Consider the following 24,820-nt stretch of genomic DNA (forward strand, 5'->3'; position numbering starts at 1 on the left):
GTACATTTAAAGTTGTTACATTTGTTTGGTCCCCCATCATTTGAAGGTTTCAAAAAAGAAACTTGCTTCTTTGCCGTTTATTTGAAGTTAAAAATAGCTTCACCGCCAGTCTGCGCTTGTTTTTAATGTGTCTAGCAAATTTGGCAGTTATTGCGCGAGAGAAGATTTCGACTTCCTAGAACTACGATAGATTCTCAGTCGCAATCATGGAAGGAAGGTAGGAAGTGTTTTCTGATCTTTTTATAGCTTTCCTCGAGATTTTGTAGAATATGAAATTTTTGGAATATTTTAAATGACAGTGCTCAGTTTTGCTCAAATCTGAAACGAAAGCATGCATCTGTACCAGAGCTAAAATTCTGTTAAATTCTATTGCTACATTGGGACATTCCTTCTGCTGTAGCATATCTACCTACAGTAATAGAAACAAGGGATATTTCGAATTATTATTTAGGAATAATATTCATATTTTAATTTCAAAAACCGTGATGATAACATTATCGAGTTACAAATACGGAACTTCTTGATCTGCATTATTTTTCGTATAAAAGATCAAAAAACAAAAATACAAAACTTAAAAAGAAGTAAATAAATAAATAACCCAAGTTTGACAGACGATAAGTAAAACAATGTTGCAATGGAACTTTCTTTTTAATTCATTTTTTTTTAAATTTTAATAAAAATAGTTATTTTTTTCAATATATCGCTGGACTGCTTGCACAGCAAAGAATTTATAAGTAATATTCCGTTTTCTGTACTTGATATTTGAAAAAGCATGTTTTTCGTTTTGTAAATCGATAACTCAATAATTTGGACAATACTTACTTCTACAGCATTTTTTCTAGTTAAAAATTCATTACAACTATTTAGGTTTTACTACTACTGAACTGACAACAAATAATGTACCATTTCCTGAAAATTTCAAGTTTTCTGCTGTTAAGACAGAAACAAAAATGATTCCTCCTTGCATTATTCGTTTGTGAAATTTATCATTTCAAGATGGAACAAAATTTTAAATCTCAATAACCTTCGAGCTGGTTCTGTGACCGACGCGACGCTCGAATATTAATTTTCATAACTGATTTTTTTTTTCTCATTAACTCTTTCAGTTTACATATTTCAGGGGAAAATCTTTAAAACTTTTTAAACTTATTTTACTGAACACATGAGACAGTAACTGAACTTCTAGCTTTACCGTTTCAACTTCAATACCGCTTTAGTTTATTTCTGTTAGAAATAGCTAAACATTTTATTATAAGAATGATCATTTTATTATTTTATTACTTGACTTTCAATCACATGAGTTAAACTGAACCTGAAGTTTGACCTACTTTTAGCTTTGGAATAGTAAAAATGGCTTTCGTGGGCATTAGTTTATATCATGTTCATTGTACATTTTAATTCACGAATCAACTGAATGGGGTGGTTTCCTTCAGTCAAAAGTACTACTTTTAGTCATTGAAATGGATAGAATGAGCAAAAAAAAAATAACATGGACCCAGAAAATACTTTCATCTTCACAACAGTTTTTTTCAATTAATTTTTTAAAATGTCCGATTTTTCAAACAAGGCGTGGTCTTCATGACGTCACAAACGATGCACTTTGCCGCATCTTTCTACTACGTTTCCACGTTATGATAATCAAGCAGCGAATTAAAATTGCGCTCTACGCTTGCTATCAACCATATCGTTGCCAATACACGTGAGTAAAGATGCGAATTAAATATTTTGCACTGTGAATGGCAACACAGAATGGCATTTCATCATTTGTGATGTCATCGGCAAGAAATGTAAACAATGAAAGATCTCCGATTTAAGTAATTTTTTAAAAATATTAAACTTAAACAAATTATTTAAAAATAGTCAGATCCTATGTGTTTAAGCATGCTCTTTCAGAAAAAAATACTTTTAAAATTTTGGAAACGACCCCATTCGTTTTTTTATTCGATGTAATTTATACAAAGAAAGTAACATAGCTTTTATGAATATAGACACGTATATGTTTCTCGCAGTGAAATTCGCTCAACATTCCCAATATCTGTTGTAACCCATAATGGTGCATCTATTATTTTTTCCTAAAAGGTATCAATATTGGGGACTAGTGTGCAAGCACTTTGTCATTGACAAAACCCTACAGGTAAAAGCATGCACTGCTTTTTCTTTTTTGACGCCGTTTTCAGTTTTATATTTTAGCGCCACTTTCATTACTTTGACTTTTAACCCATCAGAATGGTACAAAAAAGGAGGAAGGAGAGTATAAATCTTAAATAGTTTTTTTTAAAGAAATTTTCTTAAACGGAGCGAGATTTTATAAACACTCTGAATTTTTTGCTTATACGTTGACGTCCCTAGTGCAGGAGCAGCCAATCTTGCTGAGAAGCAAAAGAGCCACTATTGGGGGGGGGGACGTAAATACCACTTTCACATTTTCCTATGTACTGATGTAGAATGTTTTGTCACCACCTTTATTCATATATTTCTTGTGAACACTCGAATCTTACATATAATCGTAACTATTAAGATTTATAGTCTTCGGGACATTTCAATGTTACGTAAGTAAATGGCTAGTTAGAACGTTATTCTTGTTGCCTTCTTGGAATTTCTATTTTATGTAGAAATCCCAATTAGATTAAAATTAAATGTCTTCCTTAAACTTCCGAATAAAATAGCGCTTTCATCGGTCCTGCAGTATAAAACAAATATTTAGTTTAGAGAATCTAAAATCCTTTGTTGCAGAAAAGTCTCAGAATATGTTCTAACAGCAATTCCTTTTTCTTTTTTATTGTGAAACAAATAGGCAAAATAGCAGCATTCAAAATCAAAATGATTGTGCCTTTTTCACTCGTAGACCAAAAAAGAAATCAGATTGAAAAATTAGAATTTGTGATATCGACATGGTCAAAAAGGATTATTAAGTACTGTCCATTTTTCAGGAGAAGACACTTCGCCACGCCTCCTCGAACGCAGAGTTCCATTTTACGCGGGGGTGATCGGTACGCAATCCACGCGCTTCTAAAGGAAACAACCAGACAGCCTTAATTTGGACGTGCATTGAAAAGTGCAAAAAAGTCTTAGGGTCCTTTACATCACTTGTTTCACCTGTCTGTTGTCGTTTTAGTTTTCTTACATTTTAAAAACTGCTGCTTTTACAACAAAATGCTATGATCCGAATATACCTTCTGCCGAAAACAGCAAATATACATCGGATACCACGTGCCAAAGGAGGAGTCAAGTGCCTTTTTGTGAAAAACGGACAATAGTATTTTTTAAACTTTTCCAATAAGTGTTTGCGTGCCACTGTTAATACGCTGGCATGCCACACTGTGGCAAGCGTTCCACGGATTTCCCATCCCTGCCCAAGTACTTTGCGCCTACGAACACCAGTTCATTTCTAAAATTGGTCTTTGGAGCCGTCCACAAATTATGTCACGTTTTTGAGGGCGGAAAGGTGCTCGTAAAAGTGTGAGAGTCTGTGACAAGGGGATGGGAGGGGTAACAAGAAGTGTGACATCACTTTTTTAATGAAAATAAATTTATGAAACATGACATGTGGCGAGGAGAGTGATGAAGGGAACTGTGACACATAGTGAAAATAGGAGGAAAGAGGGTCAAATGTTGATATTATAGGCATCCCCTTGGGTATCATTGTAGTAAATTAATCGTTTGTAGAGAACAATTAAATTCTACTGCCTTTTAAAGTATCGTATCATTTCAGCCCTTTTAAGAGAAAGCCTTATATCGATTCACGAGCATACACGAACCTTACTCGTTATGAGGATGGATGGAGCTGCAGTGACGTATATAATCGGAATCAATATTATGTTTTCATCTTTGAGTGCAGAACTATGTTCATCTATGCCCTGGAGAAATTACCGATATGCTGGGTTCACTAACTTGCAAACCTTTCAATTAACTATCTCCGCGGGGAACTGTCGTTAGCCTGTTTGATTGTGCAGTTTTGGAAGGAACGGTGCAAAGTTTTTTTTTTTTTTAGCTGTAATAATAAATTCTTTTCATAGGTTTTTGGACGTTCTGGATCAAATTTCTGCAAAATTGGTTTTTAATGTGCATTAAAAGAAATATTTTTGGACAGTTTTAGATTAATAGCTGAGAAAAGTTCCAATGTTTTAGTGCTTTATTAGTCATTCGACGTTAATATTTCTTATAGGTTCGTTTATTGATTAAAGCGAATAGAAATATCTAGATGCTTATTTTTTACTTTATCTTAAAGTATGCTAAAAAATATAGCTGCTAGTTATAGTTTCAAGTTTTTTTTTTTCCTCAATCAGAAAGTTTTAATGTCGCGTAGGGGCGATAAAGCCTTGCTATGTAAAAAAAATACTCACACTTCGTTTTTTAGCAAAAAAAGGGGGGGGGGGAGAAAAGCTTTCTTAAGGCAACCGATTGATTGTAGTTATGCAGAAGCTCTTTGTTTTTCACTCAAAAGAAAGAGTTGCAGACGATATAATTTTTTAAATAAATGTCGTATTCACGATTCTAGAGCCTGAATACGCCACCTTGTGGTGATTAAAAAAATTAACGAGAGATAAAACAGTTCATTTTTCCTTTGGAGTGAAACGCTTAAGACAGTTTGTGATGTTAATTAATTTCAAAGAGATAAAAAAGAGAACCCCCATAAAAATGAAACAAAAATTACTGTTATTCACCAAGCTTAAAAGCAAGTTATAAGTTACTGGATTTGTTTCCTTTTCCTCTTTCTGCAGCCACTAGCCAAAGACTGTAGCAAGGAAATCTTTATAGTAATTTTGTCTTATATTTTGTTTTTTCCGATGTTTACGCTTAAATGTCGAAAATTAAAAAATTTGCTTGCGTTTAAAATTTTCCTGACAAAAAGAAATCTTTAATAGTTGTAATTTACTGAAACAGAACACCTAACTGTTTGAAAGAATTTATTTGATATGCATTTCGTATTCAATAACTAATCGTTCTTTTTCCTCATGAAAATAAACACATTCGCAAATAAAATAAACTGTAGGAGGCGCTGCAGTCTCTGGCTAATGAAAGAGGTAAAACAGTAACTTATTACCTGCTTAGTAAATGACAGTAAGTTAGACATACATAACGAATGATGAATTACGGAAAAAAGGTTACTGCCTGAAACCTAAATTTTACCCCAAAGGAGGAATAGGATGAATAGAAATTTTTATTACTTACGTTGATATCAACCTGGAGTTACAGTACATCTTTATTTCCTCGTTTTAGTTCGTAAAGCCGAAACCAGAGTATTGATCTAAGATGCTCGTTTACAGATACTTTCTTCATTCAATATTCATAAACTGCCTTCTACCAGTAGAGGAATCATCGATCTGTGTATTTTCTCTCCCGTACCGGTGTGTTTTCCCATTTACCGCTCGGAAATGGAAAGTAAATAAGAACGATGCTTCTAGTTCCTTACTAATGAAATTATTCGGTGTTCAGTTGGAAAAGAAATGGTTTTTACCAAGTCCGTCATTTCAAAATTTTCGGGCAAAGGGTACACTAATGCATATCATATCAAAAAACTAGATGCACGCCCAATTGTTCAAATACATTGAAGTCTCAAAGCTAGGCGACAGTTGCCTCCCCCCCCTCCCCACTTTCCCCAATTACGGACCTGGTTTTTAGATTTGTAATGAATAAGAAAAAATGTACTTTTCGTTCTCAAAAGGCAGGAGTGCCCTCCCCCCTTAGGCGCACCCCTCCCCAAACCACAAAGACCCCCTAAATCGGAATTTCCCAAAAGGAAAATGTGCCTTAACCCCCCCTAAAAATTTCAATGGCACAGTCTGCTCCATGACCCCCCTCCCCCTCCCAGGTGGGCACCCCGGCAAAAGGTGAACCTATTTTTTTTTCTGTTGAAAAAGAAATCTTTTAACTCATAATTCTTTAATAGTTATACGAGTAACGTTTCGTACGATTTCATTAAATCTCTCGCAAAATCATTCTCTTCGTAGTGATGATCACCTAAAGAAATCTTCCGAAAAATCGTTCTTCACATCGTAGTGATAATCACCCAAATGATACGTCAGATGCCACATTTCTTTCGTGGTGTATTCATAATTAAGTTTACCGTTTATACTCCTTTAAAGTAAATGATAGTTTCTTAAGTAGCGATTATAGGATAAATCGTCCTCAAAAGATGTTTTTCATTGAGCGATCATGTGCTCAGGGTATTTCAGTTTTGCTTGAAACAACGTCGTCATGCACGTTTTATGAAAACTCAATAATGCGTTTCTAATGGTTTCTGCCCCCAAAATAAAAGAAAACGGCAAAAAAGAATCCCTTCTTTGTTGTCGTATGAAGGTCGACTTGAGTTAGGCTTCACACCAGTTATTAAGGGCTCCTTATTTCTTTCATCTCGCTGTCGAATGTTGTAAATGGCCTTTTCAGAAGGAGGGACTTCATGCGTTCCTCGCACGAATGTTTTCTTTTGCTGTCGAAACCTATATTCATTCAAGGTGAAACAAGACGATATTGAAAGTATTTTTATTTAATGTATGCTAGTTTTGAGAATTAGATTTGTTCTTTTTGCCTATTTCTGTAACATAAAGAGTTAGGCGGTTCCCTCTTATTCGTTTGCGAAAGTATCGTTTTTGACGCGTTTTGTTCTTTTCACACTTGTTGAATTGGAAAAAAAAAAAAAAAAACTCGGTTGTCTAAACATGAGTCCGTGAGGCATGTAACTATTTCTGACTAGTTTGACAACCATCAGTTTATCCATTGTCTCTTTTGGTAAGTTTTTATAACATTTTAAAACTGCTACTATTTTGTACCGATCACACAAATTGACAAATTACAGCATACGACGCTGCCAGCATTATATTTTATTCACTTCAAAGTCACAATACTCACAGTGGTCGTTTAGTTTTTGCGCGTGAAATTTTGTTTTTGTTGGGAATATTGCTTCCTCGTCAAGCATGGGGAGGAGTCAGAATTCACAAGAAAGATATAGAAGAAAGCTTCGCCAACAACATACTAGTTATCTATAAGTGTTAAAGTTTAAGAAATTAAGTTAGTCTCAATGCAATAAGACTTCTCTACAGGGGCGGCATTTCAGCATTTCATTTGAGGGGTCGAGTTTCTTAAATATGAATTACCACAGTATGGAACCAAAACACATATTGGATAACAGCAAGTAGTCATGATATGGGTTTAGAATTAATAAAAATAAGTGTTCAAAAGCAATTTAAATTTTTATGACAAAATTTGTAGTTCGTTTTAGAATATGTTATCATACCAAGTGTTTTAGTACTACAGTTTTCACCTTTTAATAAAGTTTTTATGCTTGATTTTTAAAATACAGAAGAACATGAAATCTTGTTACTAATCCAGCAATGCCCAGCGTCATGCTCTTTTTTCAGCTAAATTTTTTTCCCCATTGTGCTTCGAAAATAATTCTCTAACCTCCTAAAACACGAAAATGATTTTTCTCTACGAACTGAACTGATTGGAAAGTTGAAAAATAATTGAAGTAACAAAGTTACGTACGAAAACACACCTTTCACATCTTGCTCTTCAAAATCACCCAAGTAACTTTAAAAATTACGATGATCTTCATTTTTCATTATTAAATAGTCTATTCTAGGCTAGTCTCTGAACGATTTTTCTTGCCTCATGCGATAAATTTTACTCATAATTGAAACAATTCATTTTTTGCTTTCAACATCCAATCCAGAAAATAAAGAGCCAACAATGCAGAAAAATATTTATCATCAAATCTTGTGTAAATTTCATTAGAAGCTGAATCTATTATTTTATACAATACTAGCATTCCCGTACCCGGCATTGCTCGGGTAGTGGAATTAGCTGGGGTTAACAGTGCTTGGTGCACCTAGTTTCGAAAATCCCCTGTAATAATAATTACTTATTTTAATATATAAAAATCTTCTGTGCGGACGTTTGTCACCATAAGGCTTTTAAACGGCTGGATCAATTTTGATCAAATTTTTTGTGTGCAAGCATGGTTTCGAAGCGCGATGGATCGAATCGAAACGTTTTTGTTAATTAATTAATTAATTTGAACATTGGATGGTTATACCTCCCAAATGATTAATATTTATTTTAACCTATTGTTGAGCGAGAACTGAAATAAATATTTAACCTGTTGCCAAAGGACAATAAGAAAGCCAGTTCTGCTTTTTGGAATGAAATTTCCTACTGTGATATGTCAATTGAGAATAGATAAAACGTAGAGAGAGAATGAAGCTTTCCATTTCTTAAAAGCAACGATTTTAGGTCCCGTGATATATTTTAAAGTAAAGTACTGGATGGTTTACGCAAAACGTATGTTCTGTCGTCGTAGTTGAACCATGTGACCGGATCGGTGCTTTAGGTTTTCTTAACCAAATGATCAGAAAGTACCGTACCTAGCAACATTTGTTTCTCGGCTCAAATCCATCTGAGTTTTGGCACCAATGTCAAAAATACTTTAAGGATTATCTAATTAATCAGTACATTATTAAAGGATAAAATGATGGAATTTAAAGCCGAAACAAATTTTATTTTCGTCCAGATAAATTACAACAGGGTAGTTCTGTACACAAAAGATCAGTGCAGTGGACGATCTTTATCTTTGGTGGAAAGAACAAATTAGGCAATATATGAAGTTTAAAAAGTTTTCGTTCAAAAGATCGGAGCGCTAATCGATCGGAGTTGGCTTCGCTCACTTATCGGCTGGATTACAGTAACGTGGTGGCTTGGCGACTTTGGCTGTAAACAATAGAGTTGTGTGATCATTTGTTTACAATTTAAAGCTACTGTTAATGTAATTTATTGTATATTTTGTTTATTTGGCGAATTATTTCCAATTGCAAAGAGTTGCTTTTCGTTTTTAAAGAGTTTTTAGTCATTTTAGTTGAAGAAAGCGTTTATTTTACATCGTTAGGGGTGGGGGAGGGATGAGTGATTTTCGCTTATTCAGAGAACTGTTTTTACCTTTATCATTTTTTATACGATCTTTTTTTACGTTTTCTTCTTTTTCATATGGGGGATGTTGCAACGGGATTTCCCGTTTGTTTTAGATGGGTAGTTAATTTTTTACACTTAATATCTGAGGACGCTTTTTATCCTTTGAGTATGGCTGAAAGAACAAACCATCAAGTACGGGAGAAAAAATAGTTAATAAAACAACTGCTCAGTGGGCATTAGATAAATCAAGTTGTAATAAATATACGCATTCTGACACCAAGCAGCTTAAAACCTTTTCTTTTTACTTATTTTTTTCAACAAAACTACTTCAAACACTTGATAGTTTATTGAAATTTTTTTACTTTTCAATTTACAAAGTTTGAACAGAACAACGTCTGTCGGGTCCTCTAGTTACCTATAATTTTTTCTAATTTTTGGAGGATCCCGGGGTCCCTGGACTCCTTATATATATGCCCTTGTCCGTAACCGATCTTTAACTGTTATCAACGATCCTTTTAAAGTATTGATTATCTTTGCAAACACAGACCATCCACATTTTATTGTTATACCTATGTTTAAGCAAGAACTTCTTTGTATATAACATTTTTAGTTTTTTTTCCTGGTGCTATAACATTGGCCGTGTGAAAAAAGTCTTCTCTTAAATCGATCCCTGCTACTTTTAATGTATGTCCTTGTGACTTATTAATGGTTATTGCAAAGCAAACTTTAACAGGAAACTGCACTCTTCTAACTTCAAAAGGATAGTCCGCCTGTGATGATGTTCTTAAAAACTACGTTTCTAGTTTTGAAAAAATAAAAGCAAAAGACAGAAATATTATGATTTGACTTGAGAAAAGCCTCGAAGAATCACGTGAGAAACAAAACAATATCCAATTTATAGTTCGCTATCGACCAAAAGTTGAGATGAAGTACTGAATAATGATTTGAATGGAGGAAAGCCTTCGAAAATAAGGAATTTGAATTTCAATGATAGGTTTTAATTTCGCAGAAATTAAGAGGTTTTAATTAATTTCTCCTGAACTAATTGAGATTTCAAAAAATCCTTTCTTAGTGGTTACCTTCGTAATCATGCGGACATGCCTGCCAAATTTCAAGTCTGGAGCTTCAGCGGTTTCGGCTGTGCGTTGATATATATATGTATATATATATGTATATATGTTATCTCAGGACATTGATTTTTATATATTAAGATGTTAAATCAAGATTTGACTTTACATCATCACGTGCATTTTGGTTACCTCTTTTAAATTCATTTGAATATTCTTTGCACTTTTTAAAAATACTCAGGAGTAGGAATTTTTTTGAAAAGATCCACGCTTGGTTGGAATAATTTATTTTAGTTTAATATTTTTAAAAAATTACTTAAATCGGTGCGCTTTCGTTGTTTACACTTCTGTCGTGTGACATCACATATGATGGAATGTCATTCAATGTTGCCATTCACAGAACAAAATATTTTGAATTCGCATCTTTACTCACGTGTATTGGCAACGATAGGGTTGATAGCAAGCGTAGAGCGCAATATTCAATTCACTTCTTGATTATCATAACATGGAAACGTGATAGAAAGATGCGCCACAAAGTGCACCATTTGTGACGTCATCAAGACCACGCCTTGTTTGAAAAATCGGACACTTTAAAAAATTAATTAAAAAAAAACTGTTTGAAAAATAAAAGTATTTTCTGGGTCCATGTATTTTTTTTTTGCTCATTCTATCTATTTCAATGACTAAAAGTAGTACTTTTGACTGAAGGAAGCCACACCATTGTAGCTTAAACTGTAGCTTGAACAGTCCAAAAGTTCATGTTAGCTGATTGAAAATGTTTTGATATAGTAAAGCACTGTTCAAAGACTCTCCGCAATACAAACAAAACGAATAAAAATTCATATGAAGACATGTTAAAGGATATTAACTTCTTCATTATTCAAAGAGTTATTTTCCAAAATCACTGCTTTGAAGTTATCGAGAAGAGTTTTTACGGTTTAAAAGACCATCTTGTGTTGTGTCTTAAAGACCCTCTTGTGTCACCTTGATATTGCATTATTAAAGAGGCCACAGAAAAGAGATATTTTTTTCAAAAATAGTATATTTTTAAGTCGTAGCTATGAAAGTATACTATTCATTGAGCAGTTGAAATGTGTTTTCAGAAGAAAGTGATGAACACTCATTAAATGTACACACTCAAATATGAGCGTAACAATGGATGTAAAATACCAAGGCATTTAGTGAAAATCATGCAGCCACACCACTACACGAGCCTCTCATAACCGTCCACAGAGCACACAGAAATGAAATATTTAGCCTATATGAAGTTTACGTCTTTAGTTAAAATTCACCTTAATTCTTTATCATTTTTTTCTGTTCTGAAAAGGCCGGTAAAGTCTTGATGAATTTCTAATTATTTAAAAACATGGAAAACACTTGCTCAAATCTAAAAATAAGTCGAGTTTCTTCAACCATTACGGAGAACCAGCAAAATTCCTTTTCCATGAACACTGGTTTGCGATTTACGAAAATTGAATTTGCCCGTTTTTTTTAATCATTCCTCCCAAAAAATTTGGGGGTGCGACCGCCCCCTCTCGACCCCCCTATTTGCCGCCCCTGCTTCTCTACATAGTATAAAATGAAGTCTCCAAAAAGCGTCTGTATGTTTGAACTCGCAAAACTCGAGAACTACCCGCCCGATTTCGCTGAAATTTTCACAGTTTGTTCCTTTAAGTCCTGAAAAGGTTTGCAGACCAGTTAAAAAAAAAAAAAAAGATGAATAGTTCTTTTTTTTTTTTTCAATTTAGGCCCAATTTTCACATACATTCCCGAATATGGAGATCAAAAATTACTTGCATATAGTAATATTATATATCGTTGGAAAAAGTAGAATTTTCCGCATTCTACATAATTTGTTTCAACGCTCTAACTTATAGAGTAAGAGCCCATGGGTGCCAGACATACGTCATAGTATAAAGGCCCAAACTTTTACTGCGTAAGCGCACTGGAGCAGGTATGACGGGTTCGCTATTAGTTAAGCTGACTCGCGCTGGCTTTGGCGGGCAAGAGGTAGCAAAGGCGCGAAAAAATGGTGAACAACAACATCATAGTATAACGCGTGATTTTTTAATATTTTATTAGGGGTACTATTACGAGTCAAACCTTACAAAGCCAGACACTTAGCACGCTGGCTTTGCGCAGCCAGACACTTCAAAGCAGGGAAAAAATGGTGCACAAAAACATCATAGTATAAAGCGTGATTTTTTTATATATTGTAAGGGGTGCTACTAGGAGTTACGCCTTACAATGCTAGACACTTCGCACGCTGGCCTTGCACAGCCAGACACTTCAAAGTTGGGAAAAATCATGTCCAAAACATCACACATCTGCACATACATCACAAATAATGAAATGCCATTCATTGATGCCAAGAGCGCAATATTTAATTCGCATCTTTACTCACATATAGTGGCAACGATATAGTTGATAGCAAGCGTAGAGCGCAATACTTATTTCGCTCTTGAATTATCATAACCTTGAAACGCGGTAGACAGCAAGCGTAAACATTCAGCGTGCCAGTGGAGATGCGCCAAGGTACATCATTTGTGACGTCATAAAGACCACGCCTTATTTTCAAAATCGGACAGTTAAAAAAAATAATTAAAAATAAACCGTCGGGAAACTGAAATTTTTTCTCGCTCCATGTTTTTTTTTTTGCTTATTCTATCAACTTTAGTGACTAAAAGAAATACTTTTGGCTGATGGAAACAGCCCCTTTACGAAATTTTGAAACTGTTTTTTACTTTGTTCGATATCAATAACCTTGACCTATGTGTATAAGAGTGACGGTGTTTCTTTCTTTGTCTCTTTGTTTGTTTGTACCCGATGGGCAGAAGCCCCCATAGCACCTGCAGCTTTGAAACTTGCCATAAACTTCGAACGTACCCCGGGGGTGTGCACCTCGAAGCCCAAATTCTAAACTTTTGATTATTTTTTTTCTTAATTAAATGTTTTATGTTTTTTTTTTTTTTTTTGTTTGTTTGTTTTGTTTTGTTTTGTTACAGACCCCCAACCAATCGCGCTGGGAAAATAATTTTTTAACATTAGTGCAGGGAAATTAATTTCAAATATGAGGGCCGAAAAAAATTTGAAGATTTTGGGTTTTTTTTACAAACTTTTGAAATAACCCTTTGTTTTGCGTTTTTTTCCTGTGTTTAATTTTTTCTAAACCCATTCCGCAAAAAGTATGGGAATTTCTTTCTGAAAATTTAATATTGTAGTAGTCAAAACATTTATCCCTCTTCAGAAGAAGAAAGTTTTCAAATATACGCGATAGCTTTTTTTTTTTTTTTTTTCAATTTTTTAATGAAACTTCGAAAAGAAACCTTTATTTTTCGCTTTTTTTTTTTTTTTTTGCGTTTAAATCTTTCTAAACCCATCCCACAAAAGATGCGAGATTTCTTTCAGAAAATTTAATATGTAGTAGTAAAAACATTTCACCTTCTTAACAATTTTTTTCCAAAAATATGCAATTGCTCATTTTTTACCATTTTTTAAAACACATCGTATCTTCCAGCAATGGCCCACGGGGAATAAACGTTCTTCCTTTTACAACCTAGCTGTGACGTCATAATAGTGCGAAAGGGTTCCTTCCAATTGTTGTGACGTCCTGCCTAGATTTCGATTCGATATTGAGTAATTGAATCTAATTCGCTGCAACGTTTCTTTTTTTTTTTTGCTTTTGCTAACGGTAGCACTTGCTTTTTTATTTACTTTTTTTAACATAGGAATGCTTTCTTTTTTGAATCATCCCTCCCCCGCCGGACGTTTCGCTGTATCATTTTTCATTACATATTTGTGTAATTAATTTAATTAAAATATTGAGGGTTTTTTTTTTTGGCAAACGCTACTTCTTGCACACTACGGGAAACAAGGAGGGTTTTTTTTTGCGCTATTTAATTAAATGAATTAAGCTCCTAATAGCACCATTTACAAAATATAAAAAAATCACGCTTTATACTATGATGTTTTTGGACACCATTTTTCCCAACTTTGAAGTGTCTGGCTGCGCAAGGCCAGCGTGCGAAGTGTCTGGCTGCGCATGGCCAGCATGCGAAGTGTCTGGCATTTTAAGGCGTAACTCCCAGTAGCACCCCTTATAAAATATAAAAAATTACGCTTTATATTATGATGTTCTTAGACACCATTTATTTTAAGTGTCTGGCTGCGCAAGGCCAGCGTGCGAAGTGTCTGGCATTGTAAGGCGTAACTCCCAGTAGCACCCCTTACAAAATATAAAAAAAATCACGCTTTATATTATGATGTTTTTGGACACGATTTTTCAAAACTTTGAAGTGTCTGGCTGCGCAAGGCCATCGTGCGAAGTGTCTGGCATTGTAAGGCGTAACTCCTAGTAGCACCCCTTACAATGTATAAAAATATCGCGCTTTATACTATGATGTTTTTGTGCACCATTTTTTCCCCGCTTTGAAGTGTCTGGCTGCGCAAAGCCAGCGTGCTAAGTGTCTGGCATTGTAAGGCATAACTCCTAGTAGCACCCCTTACAAAATATAAAAAAAATCACGCTTTATACTAGGATGTTTTTGGACACGATTTTTCCCAACTTTGAAGTGTCTGGCTGCGCAAGGCCAGCGTGCGAAGTGTCTGGCATTGTAAGGCGTAACTCCTAGTAGCACCCCTTACAATATATTTAAAAAATCGCGCTTTATACTATGATGGTTTTTGTGCACCATTTTGTTCCTGCTTTGAAGTGTCTGGCTGCGCAAAGCCAGCGTGCTAAGTGTCTGACTTTGTAAGGTTTAACTCGTAATAGTACCCCTAATAAAATATTAAAAAATCACGCGTTATACTATGATGTTTTTGTTCACCATTTTTTCGCGCCTTTGCTACCTCTTGCCCGCCAAAGCCAGCGCGAGTCAGCTTAACTAATAGCGAACCCTTCATACCTGCTCCAGTGCGCTTACGCAGGGAAATTTTGGGTCTTTATACTATGACGTATGTCTGGCTATCATGGGCTCTTGGACTATTAATTACGGCGAGAGTTATTTGCGTTTTTAGCTCGATTTTTTAAAGGCTTAGTTGAAATTTAGCCACTGCTTTCTTCATTAAATCCATCAATTAAAAAGTGAATTAATTAATTAATTGTCCCACAGTTTTTTTTTTTTTTTGACTCCATTGGAAAGAGCTGATTTTTTTTACTCCAGATCTAGCTCGACCATAGGTCGAAAGTTTAACCCTCTATCTCCATCAGAAAAAAAGTTACAAGCGAATTAAATGAAGTTCAAAAATCTGTTCTCTATTCAAGTTTTTAACCATTTTAATTTTTGAATCCATCGTTTATTTCCATTTTTCTCATTTTCAATTCTTAAACTTATTTTATATTGTGTTTCCATGGTTACGCTTTTTAAATCCATCTTTCTCATTTTATTTTAATTTATTAAAGCATGTTAGTCCTTGTACAGCGGGGAATTTTTGCATGATGGTTTTTTTTCCTGTCATTTAATCCTGATTATTGAATATACTTCACTTGACACAATGTTTTTTTTTTTCTTTTTTTTTCAAGATAGACCGGGCAAAGCCTGGCAACGCAGCTAGTATAATTATAAATAGAAGTTCTTTTTTACATAGACATGCATTTCTTCATTTTTGTTTCGCAATTCAATTTCTTCACGGTTGTTACAAATAACGTCCACTACGAACAAATTCATAAATTTTGGGCCCTTCGCATCACGAGTTCGATTGGGTCATGAATTTTTGAAAACGAAATTGTCCTTAAGTGTTTCGCTATTGGTCAGACTATCTTACGAGTAATTAATTCTAAAAAGATCTTGTTTTCACAAACTAAAACGTTAAATGCTACTGTTCTATGAACGTCGTGACGGATCCATCAATCAGCAATTAATCATTTGTTTACGTTGAGCTGGAAGACAATCGATTAGCCACATCAGGCCCAATATACACAAAACGTAGTCACGACTCATTTTGTATGTGAACGTATTAATAATTTCGGAGAGGTTTTGCATGTTAATGACTAATGGAGCCACAGCAGGCGTTTTCATCAAGCGCATTATTTTTGGCGCTAAAATCTCTTCCCATGCTATACGAGCCTTTGGACTTTATTAGGGCACACTTTTGCGTACCAAACAATAGTTTTTAATCGGGTTGTGACTATGTAGTACTTTACAACTGATGCACCGCGAAAACGACTAATTCAACACTAACCAACACAGCCCTTCCCAAAAAGCATATTTTTTTCTATTTGACATCAAAATGTAAAAAAAATAAGTCAATCCCGTGGGATTGGCTCCTTACAATCCCGAAATCCCGCGGGACTGAATTCAGCGCGGGATTGGAAACCCTATGACGCACAACCAAAAACGTTCACATTGAAAATTTTGAGCCATTCCTAGACAATAGAAATGATCTTTCTCATTTGTTAGTGAAGGAAAATTTTATCATGGGAATGACGCAAGTGATCATGGATGCGTTAATGCTCTGCAAAGAATTGTAGAGAAAATTTCTTAATGACTACCAAAAGACTATCATCATAGCCAGCTCCTCTTTATAAACAGAACACGAAATTAATTTGTTTTCTTTATGCATGATGTGCATATATGTCGATATAAGTACACATTAAACTTATTATACAATTAGTCATCACTAGGATGAAGTATTTTGTTACGGAACCCCTATTTTAACACTAGTATTAGGTCTCAATTTACGCGGTGTCGATTTACGCGGCATTTTCGTGGAACGAAACTCCCGCGTAAAGCAAGGGTCTACTGTATTGTTACAAATTCTGTAAATAGTAATTATTGTAGGAACGTAACCTGTAAATAGTTTCCCGTAATGAATATACAACCCCTTTTTCATTCGGCTAAAGTATACGACCCCTATTTTCTTTCTTTTCATTGATAACGGTCTACTACTTTACAGAAGCGTGTGGAATATTTGAGAAATTTCTTTTCGGTGTATTTAAGCCGTTAGCGATGGATAAACAGTTAGTTTCGATTGATATTTCGAACTGAGAAGATTTTTGCTCTGTTTATAGCGAGGCATTTCGCTGTGTTGTTTTCGTATTTGGAAGTAAATACGTGTGTAAACGTTGAGTTTACGGTGTTGTGTGATAATTGCTTAATTGCTGATGAATAATTTAGCAGTTGTTGAAGATCTTTCCTGTACATAGTGTAAATAAATTTCCTGTGTTTTTATCAAGAACTGTGTCTTCATTTCAAGAAAGTGGAAGTCGCACCGAATCCGTTACAATTTGGCGCCCAACGTGGGGCTTCTTCTGGACTTTCTTGGAGTAAGTGTGACTTATGACATTTTTTTTTCATAAAGACTGTTTGAATTTATAGACTTTGTTTTTATGGTGATTACTCGCGCAATGGATGACCAATTAAAACAACTTCTGGAAGCAATTAATGCTGTAAAAAGTGACTTGACCGAAAGTTTGGCGGCTAATCAAGAAAAATTAAAAAATGATATGGCAGCTAATCAAGAACAATTAAAAAATGATATGGCGGCTAATCAAAACCAATTGAAAAGTGATTTAACGGTGCTGAAAAATGACCTTGTTTCTAACCAAGAGGAAATTAAAAACGATCTTACTTCGGTAAAGACTGTGATGGAAAATAAATTTAATGAGATAGAGCATCGAGTTGATGCTATTGAAGGAAAGTTTGAGGCAGTTGAAGGCCGATTCATCGCAGTGGAAAATAAAATCGAAGAGAAATTTGAAGAAAAATTAAGTTCCGTTGAAGGCCGATGCAATGCTGTAGAAAATAAACTGGAAGAAGAAGATAGAAAATTTCATCAACTTAAAGAAGACATCTTTAAAGACCTGGAAAGGAGATTGGCGACCGCGGAAAGCAGCTCTGTACAGTGTTTGGCGCTCCCACATCGGTTGCTCGACCGTCCATTAAACTTGCCACATTTGATGGGAAAACTTCGTGGCAGGTTTACAAAACTCAGTTCATGATAGTGGCGGAAGCGAACGGATGGGACTCTGCTACCAAGGCCTGCCATCTTGCAGCATCCCTGAGAGGTGACGCAGCGGACATTCTTCAGACCCTTCCGGACAGCCAGCGCCTGGATTTCGCCGCCCTCACATCTGCGTTGGAGCTTCGCTTCGGTGAGAAGTGCCAGAAAGATTTCAGCCGACTCCAGTTGAAGTCCCGTTTCCAGAAAACCGGGGAAACCCTGCAAGAGCTAGCGGCGGACGTCGAGAGACTGTCTCATCTTGCTTTTTGCGACTGTCCTGCGGATGTTCGAGACAACCTGGCACTCAACTACTACATCGACGGGGTTCGAGATCCGGAAATCCAGAAAGCTCTACGGATGGCGGATGTCAAAGACCTGAGTTCTGCTGTTGTGTATGCGATGAAGTTGGAGGCCGCCCAGCAAGCAACCCGCAAGGATCGCCATTCAATCCGCGGCGTGAAAACTGGTGAGCCTGATCCGGTTTCGTCACGCTTTGCTGAACTGGAAAAGCAAATAAAAGAAATTGCAGGAATCCTCAAAAGGACTTCGGCTCCCAAGTACCAAAATGGACAATCACTTAAGTGCTGGAAATGTGGCGGCGAGGGTCACTTACGAAGAAACTGTGAAGCTCGCCAAGAAACCAGAGGGAAGAGCACCTCTCCCTCCCAGGTCCAGGAAAACTAAGCCATGGCAATCTCGCGGGGCGGAGGTCGCCAAATTGGAATGAGCCCCATCTTAAAGTTTTCCAGATTTCATCGACGAGTGGCGGCAGTAATGGACTGTTTGTTTACGCATACGTAAACGGGTTTCCCTGCGAACTGATTATTGACACTGGAGCCAATGTTACAATCATTAGAACAGATGTGGCTCGTCAATTTGGACTCAACATTCTATGGACGCCGCCCTGCGTTACCCTCCAAACTGTGACAGGTGACAAGATCGAGATTGAAGGTAAAGTAAACTTAGAAATTGTGTTTGGAACCGCCACTTACCATCATACGGCATTCGTTGCTGCTATCACAGACCCCTTCATTCTCGGATTGGACTTTTTAAAGAAGTATGACTTCAACCTCGACTTCAAGACAAATGAGCTGCACTCGATGAGAGAAGACATTGCCGTTTTCCCCGCAGAAAGTGATGTAAAATCCGCTCATCAAATAATAGCCCAAACAGATTTATCGATTCCCTCAAAGTCAGAATCATTAATACCTGGCTCCATTGAAGAAAGCAATAGTTTTCGATTTGGACTCATTGAATACCCCAACTTAAGCAATAGCCCAAAAGGAATGCTGGTAGCATCTACGCTGGTGGACCTTTCTAAAAATGTAATTCCTGTGCGAGTCGTCAACGTGAGTGAAAGGCCAAGGAATATCCGGAAAGGTGAAGTGCTGGCAACTTGTACTCCAGTAAACTGCATCATTAGAAGAATCAATTCCCACGAGACTGTGTCTTCTGAGTCCTTGACATCGAAGTTAATTGGGAGTGCACCCTTATCGAAAGATCAAAGAACTGCTGCGGAACAATTGGTGGATGACTTCAAGCATCTGTTTTCATCTACATCGGAGGATGTTGGCCGTACGAATTTAACGCAGCATAGGATCTACACTGGAGAACACCCCCCTATTAAACAGCATCCAAGACGACTACCGTTCGCCAAGAAGGAAGAGGTTGAGACCCTCCTGAAAGAGATGAAGGAGAATGATGTAATCGAACCGTCTTCCAGTCCTTGGGCCTCTCCCATCGTCTTAGTCCGAAAGAAAGATGGCTCCACCAGATTTTGTGTCGATTACCGACGGCTGAATGAAATCACCAAGAAAGACAGCTACCCTCTTCCACGGATAGACGACACCTTGGACACTCTTTCCGGACACAAGTGGTTTTCGACCCTGGACTTGAAGAGCGGCTACTGGCAGGTTGAAATACACCCTGACGACCGAGAGAAGACAGCGTTTACAACTGGACAAGGCTTTTGGCAGTTTAAAGTTATGCCCTTCGGCCTCTGCAATGCACCAGCTACGTTCGAGCGTCTTATGGAGACAGTGTTAAGAGGTCTTTCCTACGAATCCTGTCTGGTCTATTTAGACGATATCATCATCGTGGGACGCAGTTTCGAAGAACATCTGGCAAATCTTAGGAAGGTGCTGCAAAAGCTTAAGGAAGCCAATCTGAAGTTAAGCCCGTCCAAATGTAATTTGTTCCGCCGGGAAGTGAACTACCTTGGTCACATCATCTCTTCTGAGGGTGTACAAACCGATCCAGAAAAGGTGTCTGCTGTCAAGAGTTGGAGTCGTCCCGAAAACATCCATCAGCTGCGAAGTTTCCTGGGGCTCTGCACCTACTACAGGAAGTTTGTAAAGGGTTTTTCCAACATTGCACGACCTTTGCATAAGCTGACGGAGAGCAAGCAAAAGTTTGAATGGTCCAAAGAATGCGAAGATGCATTTCTACGACTGAAGGAGGCTTTAACATCAACGCCTATCCTCGCCTATCCTCAGCCTGAAAAATCCTTCATCCTGGACACTGATGCGAGCAACGAGGGCATCGGAGCTGTTTTATCCCAAGAAATTGACGGAAATGAACATGTCATCGCTTACTGGAGCAAATGCTTATCAAAGTCGGAGCGAAATTACTGCGTCACCAGAAAGGAGTTACTGGCCATAGTGAAAGCTGTAGAACACTTCCATCATTACCTCTACGGCCGAAAATTTCTGCTTCGGACAGATCATGCCTCCTTAACTTGGCTTTTGAACTTCAAAAATCCGGAAGGCCAGATAGCCAGATGGATACAGCGGCTCAAGGAATATGACATGGAGATCAAGCATCGAAAAGGGTTATCTCACAGTAATGCTGACGATTTATCAAGGAGACCCTGTCCTGAGAACTGCCACTATTGTTCCCGAATCGAGAAACAGTATGGAACGACTAGCCCTACCGCCTATCAGGTGACAGTGACTCCAGCATCATCAGAACCTGATCCATGGAGTGACGACCAAGTTCGAAAAGATCAACTTGAATACCCCGACATAAAACCAATTTTGGAGTTCATGGAAAGTGACAGTCGGCGACCTAGCTGGCAGGACGTTTCCATCTTCAGTCCTGCAACAAAAAGATACTGGGCTTTATGGAACTCGCTCCATTTACGGAACGGCGTGCTACACCGAAAATGGGAATCTGATGACGGCAAAACGTCTAGGTGGCAGTTACTACTTCCTCGATCCAGGATTTCAGATGTTCTGAAAGAAATACATAGTAGTGCGACTGGAGGACATTTTGGTGTCTTGAAAACTCTCAATAAAGTTCGGGAGCGCTTCTTCTGGAGCAAGGCGAAGGATGACGTGGAGAAGTGGTGCCATTCTTGTGACGCCTGTGCTGCTCGTAAAGGACCGAAGAAGAGAAGCAGAGGGAAGCTACATCTGTACAACGTTGGAGCTCTTTCGAACGAATTGGGATCGACATCCTGGGTCCTCTACCAAGAACTGCTGATGGGAACAAATACATTCTTGTTTCCATCGACTACTTCACCAAATGGCCGGAAGCATATCCCATTCCAGATCAAGAGGCTACTACCGTAGCGGAGACTCTAGTCCAACATTGGATCTCGAGATACGGAACACCTTTGCAGATTCATTCCGATCAAGGGAGGAATTTCATCTCTGCTGTGTTTAAGGGCCTATGTCAAATCTTCGGAATTGAGAAAACTAGGACAACACCACTACACCCACAATCGGACGGCATGGTGGAGAGATTTAACCGCACAATCCTAAATAATCTCTCGTTTATGGTATCCAGAAATCAACAGGATTGGGACAAGAAGCTACCTTTGTTCCTGCTGGCCTACCGCAGTGCTGTCCACGAGACTACCGGATATGCCCCATCTCAGATGCTCTTCGGACGAGAGCTTCGGCTACCTTGTAATCTCGTCTTCGGTCGTCCTCCGGATGCGCCTGCATCGCCTGAGGAGTACATCCAGGATCTCCAGGCCCGGTTGGAAGACGTTCATAACTTCGCACGAGAGCGAATCAACATCGCGGCGGAGAAGATGAAGACCCGATACGACACAAGGTCTACTGGACATGAATTCAACGAAGGTGACAGGGTTTGGTTATGGAATCCCATCCGACGGAAAGGTCTTTCACCCAAATTGCAGTCGCATTGGGATGGACCCTACAAAGTCCTCAACCGACTAAATGACGTCGTAGTGAGGATCCAAAAATCACCTAATGCAAAACCTAGGGTTGTACATTATGATCGGTTAGCCCCATACTAGGGCCATAGTTCATGAGTATTACGTAAACAACCATGGTTGATAACATAAAAGTTGTAGATAATTTTTGCTTTTAATGTTTAGTAATATTTCTTGTTATTATTGTGTTTTCTGTATCTGTTAGTTATTAATTAATGTGTATAATTGTGAACTTATGATAGAAGTTTGGCACCCTTTCTGGGGATTGTACTGCCCGGGACGTGCAGTCCTTAGGAAGGGGGCAATGTTACAAATTCTGTAAATAGTAATTATTGTAGGAACGTAACCTGTAAATAGTTTCCCGTAATGAATATACAACCCCTTTTTCATTCGGCTAAAGTATACGGCCCCTATTTTCTTTATTTTCATTGATAACGGTCTACTACTTTACAGAAGCGTGTGGAATATTTGAGAAATTTCTTTTCGGTGTATTTAAGCCGTTAGCGATGGATAAACAGTTAGTTTCGATTGATATTTCGAACTGAGAAGATTTTTGCTCTGTTTATAGCGAGGCATTTCGCTGTGTTGTTTTCGTATTTGGAAGTAAATACGTGTGTAACCGTTAAGTTTACGGTGTTGAGTGATAATTGCTTAATTGCTGATGAATAATTTAGCAGTTGTTGAAGATCTGTACATAGTGTAAATAAATTTCCTGTGTTTTTATCAAGAACTGTGTCTTCATTTCAAGAAAGTGGAAGTCGCACCGAATCCGTTACAGTATTTTCGTTTTCTTTAGAAAACAGGTGGAAACTTGTCATCTAAAATACATTGTTATAATTCTAAACGCAAAATCAATGCAGATTAAAAAAATATTAGAAAATTTAAAATAAGGAAGGTTTCAATAATAGTCATTCATTTATGGCATATGTTGAAATGTTTTGAATGATATTTATATGATCAAACTTTACTTAAAAAAATTGACAGAACCAAACCTAGATCCTCTGACACCCATGACACGTGATTTATAGCTAGGAGGAACGGTGTTCTTTTGTACAAGAAAATTAACACTGAGAAAAATTGTAAAACCGTAACACAAAATAATTTCCAGTGAGACTGGTTATTTTTCTAAATAATATTTTTCTCGGACGTTTTTTCCTCCAATATTTTGACAGTCGAAATATATTTTTGATAAAATAAATAAGTACACTTTCGCTTTTACTTACACCTCCAAATGTAAAAAACATAATTTCATTTTTCATTTATAGAATCGTATGTGCGGAAGTTTTTACCTCAATGTAGCCGAAGAATTTGGAAATTAGTGTCAGAAAAGTGCTTATATCATGCAATGAAGTACTCGATTAAGAATTCTATCTCAGTTCGGCGTCTTTAATGATACATAAGACTAATATTGCACAGTATGGCTGCATGGTAATAAGTTTGTGATTTCCATGATATTTGTGCCGAACACACATGCAAAATCAGGTAGTGTCTTCTGTATTTCATTTTTATGTTGCAAATTTTTTCAGAAATATAATTATGACCAGGCCCCTCATTTCAAATTTTTCCGAGGGGGAATGGGGGGGGGGCAAAGGACGTATACTTAATGCAAGTTTGTTCAGAAAACAAAAACCACGTCCACTCATGGGCGACCATATGGGGGAGGGAGGCAAATGGGAGCTTAAGCCCTCCCTCTTAGAAATTAGAACTTCCTTGCTTTTTGTACATTTTTCTTTGCAAAAATGTAAAAACATTTCTTCTCCAGCCATTAATGAATGAGTTATTAAAAATTACAATTTTTATAAATCGAATCTTACTGAAATCGGTTTCCACGGGTAAAATATCCTGCTAAACAATGGGGACAATATCTGAGCACCCCTTAAAATTTTGCATTTGGGTGCCCATGCGTCCACTTTATTTATAAACATGAATTTCTCAAATTCAAAGGGAGGGCAATTGCCCCCCCCCCCTTAATGACGGATCTGACCTGGTCCGACTCTTGGGGTAGGCGGCCGCCTAGGGCGGTAGATTTTAAGGGCGGCAAATTTCGAAATTGAAAATTTTTTAAGAGACTGAATGAGAGAGTTTCAACGCCATAAGATTCACTGCTTCAAAGCTAAAAAAATATATACGTATATTAATAATAATTTAGAGTGTGTACTTGGATATGCAAAACATAGCTCAGAATTAAACTAGGAATTCAATTTACTTTGAGAGGCGACAAATTGCGCGATTTAAAAATCATTTGAAAATATTAATATCTGTTTCAGCGCCATAAGATACACTACTTTAATGTAAATCTATACATACGTATTATTGTCTTATTTTTCTTATCAATTAACTGATAATATAAAGCTGAAGTCGTTGTATATTTGAACTCGCTAATCTCAGGAACTACTGTTTCGAATTGAAAAATTATTTTTGTGTTGAATAGTTTATTTATTGAAGAAAGCTATAGTTTTTTTTTTCTTTTTTTAAATCAGATTGTCCAAAATATTTGTAATTGCAAATTAAATGTTTAATTCATTGTTTAGTTCTATGACTTCCTAATAGATGGCGGAGTAAATTAAATCTTTGAGAGGGCGCTGGCCGACAGTGTCGATAGCTGCGATGAACCATGCCAATGCTGCGCTGTTGTGATCAGTAAACAGATTTTTGGATGCGTTTCTTTTTTTTTTTTTTTCGATGTTCAGGTACATAACTTGATTTTGTATGATTTTTCTAA

General features: G+C 36.9%; 1 protein-coding gene across 1 annotated transcript in view; it reads left to right on the forward strand.

The window, feature by feature from the left end:
- Nucleotides 1–24,820, forward strand: part of LOC129225877 (tripartite motif-containing protein 2-like) — a 169,677-nt gene that overhangs the window by 55,922 nt on the left and 88,935 nt on the right. The gene's annotated exons all lie outside the window — the stretch shown is intronic.

Source organism: Uloborus diversus, chromosome 7 (assembly GCF_026930045.1).
Source record: "Uloborus diversus isolate 005 chromosome 7, Udiv.v.3.1, whole genome shotgun sequence".
NCBI classification, from domain to species: Eukaryota; Metazoa; Arthropoda; class Arachnida; order Araneae; family Uloboridae; genus Uloborus; species Uloborus diversus.